The sequence below is a fragment of the Thamnophis sirtalis genome, unplaced genomic scaffold, assembly GCF_051295495.1.
Source record: "Thamnophis sirtalis isolate CommonGarterSnake01/CBP01778 unplaced genomic scaffold, rThaSir2_p1.2 scaffold_1, whole genome shotgun sequence".
Classification (NCBI taxonomy): Eukaryota; Metazoa; Chordata; class Lepidosauria; order Squamata; family Natricidae; genus Thamnophis; species Thamnophis sirtalis.
Genome location: NW_028261381.1, coordinates 176,376,406 through 176,386,085, shown reverse-complemented (window position 1 = coordinate 176,386,085; position 9,680 = coordinate 176,376,406).

Genomic DNA, 9,680 nt, shown 5'->3' with positions numbered 1-9,680 from the left:
TGTAGGAGGCTTTCAGAGAGCTCCCAGGGGGCTGGGGAGGCAGACTTGAGTGAAAAACGGTCCGTTTTTTGCTCAATTCTGCCCCCCCAGCCCTCAGGAGTACTCTATAAGCCTCCTAAAGGCTATGCATGCAATCTTTTTGACAAAAAAACGGGCCAGTTTTTGCAAAAAAACCAGGCCATTTTTTGCTTGTTGGGGGGGGCACCCCCCTGGAGCACTCTGCAAGCCCCCTAAAGGCTATTCGTGCCTTTTTTTGAGGGGGAAAAAAAACGGGCCCGTTTTGGGGAGGTTTACAGAGTGCAAAAACTTTTTTTTCTTTTTAATTCGCCCCTTCAAAACCTTGGTGTGTCTTAGACTTTTAGACTGTGTTTGTTAGAAATCCATACCGTGTACGGGTTCTGGGAAGTCCGGGCGGGGGGGGAAGGAGGAGGGGGGTTGGGGGGGAGGGTGGAGGGAGGGAGGGGTATATATTAGGCTAGACAAGAATTTGGTGGTAAACTAGAATTATTTTGACATACAAAAAATTGTACTTCGATGTCTTACTGATTGAGGAATGATGAAATGTTTGTCTTAAAAGAAATAAAACTTTTGAACTTGGAAAAAAAACAAAAAACCTTGGTGTGTGTTATACTCCGGTGCGTCTTATACTCCAAAAATACGGTATATTCCTTGCAGACAGCTGGGCATCTGCATCCTTTTCAGGCTTTTAGCTCCTGCAATTTGGGATGAACCCCCTTCGAATGGTGTGGGAGTAGGAATGGAGATCCAGAGAAAAATTCCAGACCACAGGAACCAGGAGGACCGTCTTCTGCCACATACCTCCCTCAGACCAATAAGATCGCACAGGATGGGCCTTCTCCGGGTGCCTTCAGCGGGACAATGCCGGCTGGCGGTGCCTAGGAGTAGGGCCTTCTCTGTTGCTGCTCCGGCCCTATGGAATGAGCTGCCCCCAGAGATCCGGGCCATCCCCACTCTCGTGGCCTTTCGCAAAGCCATTAAAACCTGGCTTTTCCGGCATGCCTGGGGCTGTTGACCCCTTAATGGAGGTCCAGCCCCATCCGATTGAGTGTCTGTTGTGTTCCTTTTTAATTTGTTGTGTCCCATTGTTTTTAATAATTCTTTTTTTTCATTTCTGTAAGCCGCCCGCATAGAAATTAAATAAATGAAATGAAATGCTCAGGTGATCCCCGATGACACAGATAAACCTCCAAGTGGCCTCAATGACTCTCTAATGCCATGATGGCCAACCAATGGCATGGCGCCATAGGTGGGATGTAGAGCCCTCTCTGCGGGCACGCCAGCCGTTACCCCAGCCCACCTCCAGGTATTGGACCTGGGTACTTGAGAGACCACCTGCTGCCGATTACCTCCCACAGACCCATTAGATCCCACAGATTAGGCCTCCTCCGAATTCCATCCGCTGGCCAATGCCGATTGGCTACCACCCGGAGGAAGGCCTTCTCTGTGGCTGCTCCGGCCCTTTGGAACGAGCTCCCTGTGGAAATTCGGACCCTCACCACCCTCCAGGCCTTCCGCAAAGCCTTAAAAACCTGGCTGTTCCGACAGGCCTGGGGCTGATGAGTTCCTGTCCCCGCTCGAATGGTGTGGCTGTTGATTGTTTTTAAAATTGTGGTGTTGTGTTATCCGTTGTTTTTCTTTTTTTTCCTGCTTGTACCCCCTCCCCCTTGACTTGGTTTGTGAGCCGCCCTGAGTCCCTCTGGGAATAGGGCGGCATAGAAATACAATAAAATCGAAAATCGAAATCCACCGTGCATGTGTGCATGCCTCCCGCCGACCAGCTGGTTTTCGGGTCTCTGGCGCGAATGCGTGTGGGGGACGGGGCGCATGCAGGGGACATGGGCACGTGTGCAGGAGGTGCTTGCATTGTATTTTGGGGTTGTGCACGGCATCGAAAAGGTTAGCCATCACTTCTCTAAAGGGATGCAAATGACCAGCCCTCTTCAAGGAATATAAATCCTTCCATTCCCCCACCATTCAGTCCAGGGGTGGGTTTCTCGCCCCGTTCCAACCGGTTCGGTTGGAACGGGGCCAGCGGCGTCCTCGTGCATGCGCGCGGTGCACCCATGCGTACTAGCATCTGCACGACGCTCCAGCTGCTCCTGGACGATTGCGCAGGCGCTGTATGCATCCTGCGCATGCGTGGAAGCGCAGAACTCGTCAAAACCGGGTAAGGACCGTGGGTGGGCGGGCGCGCCCTTCGCCGTTCCCGGAAGTTACTTACTTCCGGGTTCGGCGACCAACCAGTTTGCAGGGACCGTCGCGAACCGGTTGAAACCCACCCCTGATTCAGTCAGAACTGAAGAAGCTTCTTGGATGAGAAGCGAAACACCTTCAAGGAAGAACAAAGGAAATCCTGTTGCCTCCTGAAAAAGCAGCTTTGAGACCTGGAATGTTTGGAAAATATGGCCCAATATATCTCATTCTAATATTATGACGGTTCATCGCAGGAGTCCGTCAGTGGTTCAAACCGAATTTGACATTTTTGCCGGCAATACAAAAACAAGTAAATGAAGACACAGCCAAGATTCGAGAGAAAGGAAATCTATTAGTGCAAAAAAATTAACAGTTCTCTAGTACAGTACAATATATGGAGAGAGAGAAAAAAAAGAGAAACATACAATTGATTCGATTTTAGTCAACAACCAATTCTGGAGCAAGAAGAGAAAATCGACGCAATTTTGCTTTCATTTTTATTTTTAAATTCCTGCACGAAGTCTAGCTTTTGCATTTTCTTTTTTTTAGAAAACAAACACAAAATAGAGCCAGGGTGAGAAAAACCAACCTTCTCTCACCCCCGAATGTGAAGTTAGTGTTGGGTACCACAGCCTGGGTGTCCATAAAAATAATCTGAATTTTATTTTTTTTTCTCTTTTAAATATCTCTATATATGAAACAGTTCCCAAAGCTTCCCAACAAACCTCAGGCATTTCCTGAATTCGGCGAATCTCAAAAACTTTAAAACGACGGCGTTGCTGATTTAGGAAGGAAAGAAGAAGAAGAAGAAAAAAGAGAAGTTAAAAGAATCCGTGAAGAGATGCAGTTCATTTCCCCCCCCGTTCGGGTGGGAAGGAAGATGAAAAGAAAGGAAGAAAATTGTCTGGCCCAGTCCTGAACGCATTGGATTCATTGCTACTTTGGGAAAAGACGATGAGGAAAGATAAGAAAGAAAGAAAGAAAGAAAGAAAGAAAGAAAGAAAGAAAGAAAGAAAGAAAGAAGGAAGGAAGGAAGGAAGGAAGGAAGGAAGGAAAGAAAGAAAAAAAGAAAGAAAGAAAGAAAAAAAGAAAGAAAGAAAGAAAGAAAGAAAAGAGCTTTGCGAAGAAATGATTTTAGGAAAAAGATCTCCTGAAGAATTAGCGCGGAATTAAGTTAAAAAAGCAAGACCACAAAATTGAACAAGCTGGATAGTCTATTTTCTCTGATTGGCCAGATTTTATTTTAATTTTTTTCCAGGATTTCTCAACAAACAGTTCACCTCCCCATCCCAACAGTTTGCCAAAATAATCAAATAAAAGGTTTTTTTTAATAAAAAAAATAACAATAATAAGAAGCGCGGGATATTTGCTATATAACGGACAAAGTGCTGCTTTCTAGAGACAGAACTAAGGCGTAAATTTACACTCCAAAGCATCGGTGCCGGAGAACTCTCTCCAAGAACATTTGGATGGCATGGCTACACCGCTAACACGTTACACCGGTTTCGAGAAAGTCACGCAGTCGCACGCGTCCACACACACGCACACACACACACACACACGGAAACCCCTGAGACTAATCGATCTGCGGAAAGAAGAATCTGCATATCCAAACTGCACTTCCTGGGAAATTCTAGCCAAGACCCCTGGATAGCTAAGCCAAGGTTACGTTTGGAGGAGGAGATGGGCTCTCGGTCGTGGGACTACAATTCCCATGAATCCTTGAGAGGAGGAGGAGGAGGAGGAGGAGAATACAGCCAGGAGGGCTAAAACTCTAATGTGCAAATTAAGATTTCCCAAAATTAATTTTCCCAAAAACATCGAGCAAAAAGTGCTTTGAACGGGGTGTGTGTGAGCAAAAGGCCCATTTCACTCAAATTTTGATCGTCTGTTGGCTTAGATTTCTCATTTATTACTGGCATTTAATTCCGGTCTCTTTTGATGATTTCCAAAATCAAAAGTTTGGAGGAATAGGGACAATTAATTTGTAAATCAGCCATAATATTTTTCTACCAATGGCCACATCTCCAGAACTACGGAGAGGTTCTTCAAAACTTCGTCTTGGTCTTTTATAACCGCTGTGTCCTCTTTTGACCACAACAGTTGTTGTGATGAGACCTGGGGCCTGTCTTCCTCGCTCAAGGATTCATTTTGGGCCCAATACCTGAAACTAGGAAGGCTCCCCCATCTCAAGATGCCCCCGATTCCAAATCAGGAGAAAAGGAACTCTCGTCAGATAGCACCACCGTGGAGATAGTCCAACTCTGATTCCCGAGTAATCTATCTTGGTAAGGGCAAGGTTGGAGTAGATACGAGGCACCATGGAAATTGGGCAAAACATGGCTTCCTTCTTCCTTGTCGCTCCAAGGAGCGTATCCGGAAGAACCTAATGGCTTGGTTAGATTTTGGAAAGGATCTTTCCAAGTTAAAGAAGGTTGGGTCCTTTGTCCCCTAGGTTGAGGAAACCGGTAATAAAAACTGGTCAGTAGCTTCAGGTCAACTTATGAACCCTTCTCCTTCTTTGAGCAATCAAAGACACAACTGAGAAATCTCTTGGTGGCCTCAGAGGCCTCACCTAAGGGGACAATCCAACTAGACACCTCGGTCTTTCCTGATGCTCTGCTACGCTTTTAACGTCCTTCAAATCTACTTGGTCCAAAGTTGGCCACTGCTCGATGAGCTGAAGGTTCTCCCTTTCCCTTTACGGTCAAACCAGTGGTGGGTTCCAGGCGGTACAGCCCGGTACGAGTGTACCGGTGGTAGCTGGAAACAGTGGCCATTGTACCGGAACGGTGACTCATTTGGCCCACCCGTCGGCCCGCATTCCTTACCACTTTTTTGATGCAAATGGGCCAATTGTGCACAGTGTGCGGTGCCTGCGTAACCTCCGTCGAGCAGCTGAGTGTCGCTGGGCGGTGGTGTGCGCAGCACGCATGCCCGATGAGGATGCCCGGCCCCGTCGCAGCGTACCGGTTGCGACGGGATCCGGAACCCACCACTGGGTCAAACGTTAACACAACAAATCTCACACCGATGGGGCGGCATCTCACATGACTGTAAGAAGGACGACGTCTCGCGTGGAAAGACATCAACCCTACTGTCCTTCAAAAATCAAAAGGGCACGGGAAGAAACTGGTGAGGGAAGGCTGTACCGGACCACCAAAGAGGAAGAAAAATGGAAGCCACTCCCCTACCCGACCCATGGAAGACTAGCTGATGCACATGGGTTGTGTGGTTAGGATGATCAAGCTCCTGCACTGCCTTCCTGGATCCTGAAATCCAACCCGTTGGCCACCTGGACTTTGAATGGATCCCTCGCAGACAGATGTTGCATCTAAAGCTTTCACGGGATGGGTTGTGATAGACCTTGTGGGAAATAAGTGACGCACTAAACACGGAACACAAAGTTAAGGCCATGGTGTGCTAAATATCACTGAGTTCAGGGGGGGGGGGGAGATGCTCTTTAAGCTCTTTCTGGTTTTCCACATATTTAAAAGCCGGTTCAAGTCGAGCCGGGCACCCCAAATCCCATATTCTGAGAATTTTGTCTCGAAGTCTACACAAACTCCTTTTCAGTCTGATCTCAGAACAAAACTCGGTGGTTTCTTAATGGGAGATGTGTGTCTGACCATAGACAACAAGGACAGACAGGTTCCTCCGAGACCAATGTTCCCACCCCGCAATCTTGGCCACTTGAAGATAGGCGGACTTCAACTCCCAGGATTCCTACCGGCTGAGGAATTCTGGGAGTCGAAGTCCGACCATTTCTTTTTTTAAGATGGGGGGGGGGGAAACCCACAAGAATTTGGAGCTTTTCGATTTCAAAACCACCTGGATAAGTCCCGAGTGACAAAACTCTTAAGAGATGGTTCTAATTTTGGGGAGCTCGACAAAACATTTTGAGTTGGGCTAGTTTATTCCAATCTGAAAAACACTCCCATCGTTTTGTCTCATCTCATCTCGTGGGACCGCTTCAAATATTCTAATCTCATCCTGCGAGTTTCTATCCTAACTCAAAGAGTTTCCCCCAAGTTTTAGTTTTCACAAAGCCCGGGGGGGGGGGGGGAGTGTTTGTTTCCAAATGAAAATTCGTGGTGTTGGGTTAAAATGGGGGTTGTTAAATTCCGTGACCCGTCAAAACCGCGCTCGACTAAACTGCGCCCGATTAAACAGCGTCGCTGATGTCATCAACAGGGCGACAACAGCCAGCGCAGAGAAAGAAGGGCGCTTTAATTAGCGCTTTGAAAGCAAGCCGATTCAACTTAAGGTAAAGGTTAGGTTTAGGGTTAGCTTTAGAGTTAGGTTAAGGGTTAGGGTTAGGTTTAGGGTTAGGTTAAGGGCTAGGATTAGGTTTAGGGTTAGGTTAAGGGTTAGGTTTAGGGTTAGGTTAAGGGTTAGGTTTAGGGTTAGGTTTAGGATTAGGTTTAGGGGGGTTAGGTTTAGGGGTTAATTTTAGGTTTAGGGTTTACAGCGTGCTTCTGTCTCCGTGCTGTTGTCGCCCTGTTGATGATGTCAGCGACGCGGTTTAGTCGGACGCGGTTTAGTCGGACGCGGTTTTGTGGTGGAACCGTTAAATTCCCTCCCTTTTAAACTCTCCCCAAAATATACGAGCGTTATCTGCCACTGGACAATTTCCTCTCCTCACAAACTCCCCACCTGTATCCAATACATTGTTTAATTTTCCTCTTTTTTTTTTATTTAAAAAGGGATGCAATAGGACTTTTTTTTTTCAATGGCCTGGACTTTCCTAAAAGGCATCTATGGATGCAATAACCCTGTCTGATGGCTATTGGTGGCTTTTGGAAACGTCTGAATTTAAGAAGAAGAAAAAGATTCGGAGAAGCGGCTGTTCGAGGGGGCAGATGGGTACATGCAGGTCTAAATTTGGGGGTTGGGAAATGACATTTTTCTTTTAAAAAACGGCAGCCGTCCCTAAACAGTCATTGTTGGCGTCACCCCGCTGAAGGGCATTTGCGAATCCGCAACCACGGCAAACAAACGAGCTATCTCTTTGGATTCAAGGGGAAGGGAGGGGAGATTATAATATCCGAGAACAAAAAAAATAAAACCCCACTTTGCCTGGTTATGATAGGAAATTTATAAATTTATAAAGGATCCAAACTGGCTTCTGTGAAGGAACCTGGTTCGTTTACAGCAGGGGTGTCAAACTCAAGGCCCGCGGGGCCCGATCCAGCCTGCGGGCCATCCTGGAAACAGTGACGGGCCGGCCCGCGGTGCCTCTGCCAGTAAAAATGGGAGCTCGTGAGTGCCGTGAGCTCCGTTTTCACTGGCAGACGGTTGCAGGAGGCCGTCGCAGCTGAAAACCGAGCTTAGGAGCCCATTTTTGCTGGCAGATTGCTCGGGCCACCATGGGATCCTGCCCCCCCTCCAACATGAGTGGTGTCATGCGGGCTAAGCAGACCCCGGCCTCCCGAGGTCAAACCCAACCCTGATGCGTCCCTCAATGAAATCGAGTTTGACGCCCCTGGTTTACCGAAAGTGCCGCAGCTATTTTAAAATCCGACGGTGATCTAGACACACAACCAATGAGAATGTCATCCCTCTAGGTTGGACCCTTCGAGCAAGCAACTAACTTGTATCATCCTTCATCTGTTTCCCCCCCCCTTCTCTCTCTCTCTCTCTCTCTTCATATTTTCAACCACGAAGATCAACATTTTAGAGCTCTTTATTTAAAAAAAAATAAGATATCAAAAAATAGGCAATTAAAATTAGCATTTATTACATTAGCTTTTTTTCAAGGGGGTAATTTTATATACAAGAACAAAAGAGCAACTGCATTTTAAATTTATATATATATATATTTTAAGCCCCCTCCCTCTGCAAAAAGTGCATTTCATGTTTTTATATATGCATTTATCTCCCAAAAAAAGTTATTTTTTTTTCTAAGAAAAAGAACCCTATCCAACAAACACGGAATGTCTTTTCTGTGCTTTTGCTCACTCAACAACAGTAAATTAGTCGTTTGAAGTCGGTTTATTATTATTTTTTTTACAAGAAAACGAACATTTAGAGTGCTCTGAATAATAACAACAGTAATAATAGGATTTAAGAAAATTGGCTTTTAGCTGATGGAATCACCACTTTATCGTCCCTGTAGCTAAACAACATTTATTTATTTTATTTTTAAATTTTTGGTAAAGGGGAAAAAAAGAGAGTTTTATGACCCGCTCTCAGAATAAAATTCAAACTCTCTCTTTTGTGTCTGGGTATATATCTATATTTCATATATCATAATATATATTATTAGAACACATAGCTTTAATAAAGCATTTTATTAAAGTTCTCCATAGGCTTAAAAAAAGGGGATACTTTAAACGGACACCCACCTAGGAAACTAATCTCACATGGACAGTAAGAAGAAAATATTTTTTTTAAAAAAATTGGGGGGGAAACAAAACAAAACAAACTCAATAGTTTACATTGAAAAGGTTTCTTTCAACTTAAATAAAACTTTCGGCGTAAGCAGAAATTATAAATAGATGTGTAGCTTTGCTTTATAGGGCAACTTTGGGCAGCTAGACCTAAAAAGAAAAAGCAGGAGAAGAAAAAGAAGAAAAAGAGGAGAAAGGAGGAGAAGAAAGGTGAAGAATTTGACGAAGAGGAGGAAGAAGAAGAAGAAGAAGAAGAAGAAGAAGAAGAAGAAGAAGAAGAAGAAGAAGAAAAGAAGAATTTGATCATGATTATGGATGGCCAAGAGATTAGAAAAGAAAGAAGCCACGATGAAAGAACTGGATGTAAATCGACACTATCTTAAGCATCTGGAGAAGAACCTGATTTAGACTGCGCCTTGTTGAAGAACCTCAACGAGACACAATGGAAGAGGGGGACACCCTCCCCCCAGAAGAAGTGGAAGTTGTCCAAAGGGTGGGCTTCTCCTTTTAAATTGGGGTGGTGGTGATGAGGATGGGAAGAAGGGAGAGAAGGAAGCATGAAGGACATCAGATTTCAAAGGGAAGAAGCAATCCATTTCTACCTCTACGTCAACTTGCAACCGGAAGTGTCCCCAAGTCTTTGCTTCATGTTTTCCACTGCCTAGTCCAGAGCAGAGTTTCTAAATCTGGGCAATTTTTAAGAGCTGGGAATTCTGGGAGTTAGTCCACCCATCTTCAAGCGGTCCAGGTTGAGAACTCAAGCCCTTGAGCACATCCCGAAAAGCGCTATATTTTGTGTGTTTGTGTGTGTGTGTGTGTGTGTGTGTCATTTTATTTTGTTCGAAAAGTGCAACAGAATCGGCCCACTGAATCCAACGGGTCGACATTAGTGCAAAGAAGAGAAAGTCCTTGACAATGTAAAGGTGCCATGTTCTTTTTATTCTAATCTACCGTGCTTAAGGCTTTGAGTAGGTGAAGTTGGGTTGAGCTGGAGGAGGAGTGACCCACACAGCCTCCTCTCATCGAGACCTGATGGGGGAAAGAACTGGGGGAGAAATAATTGACCAACTGATG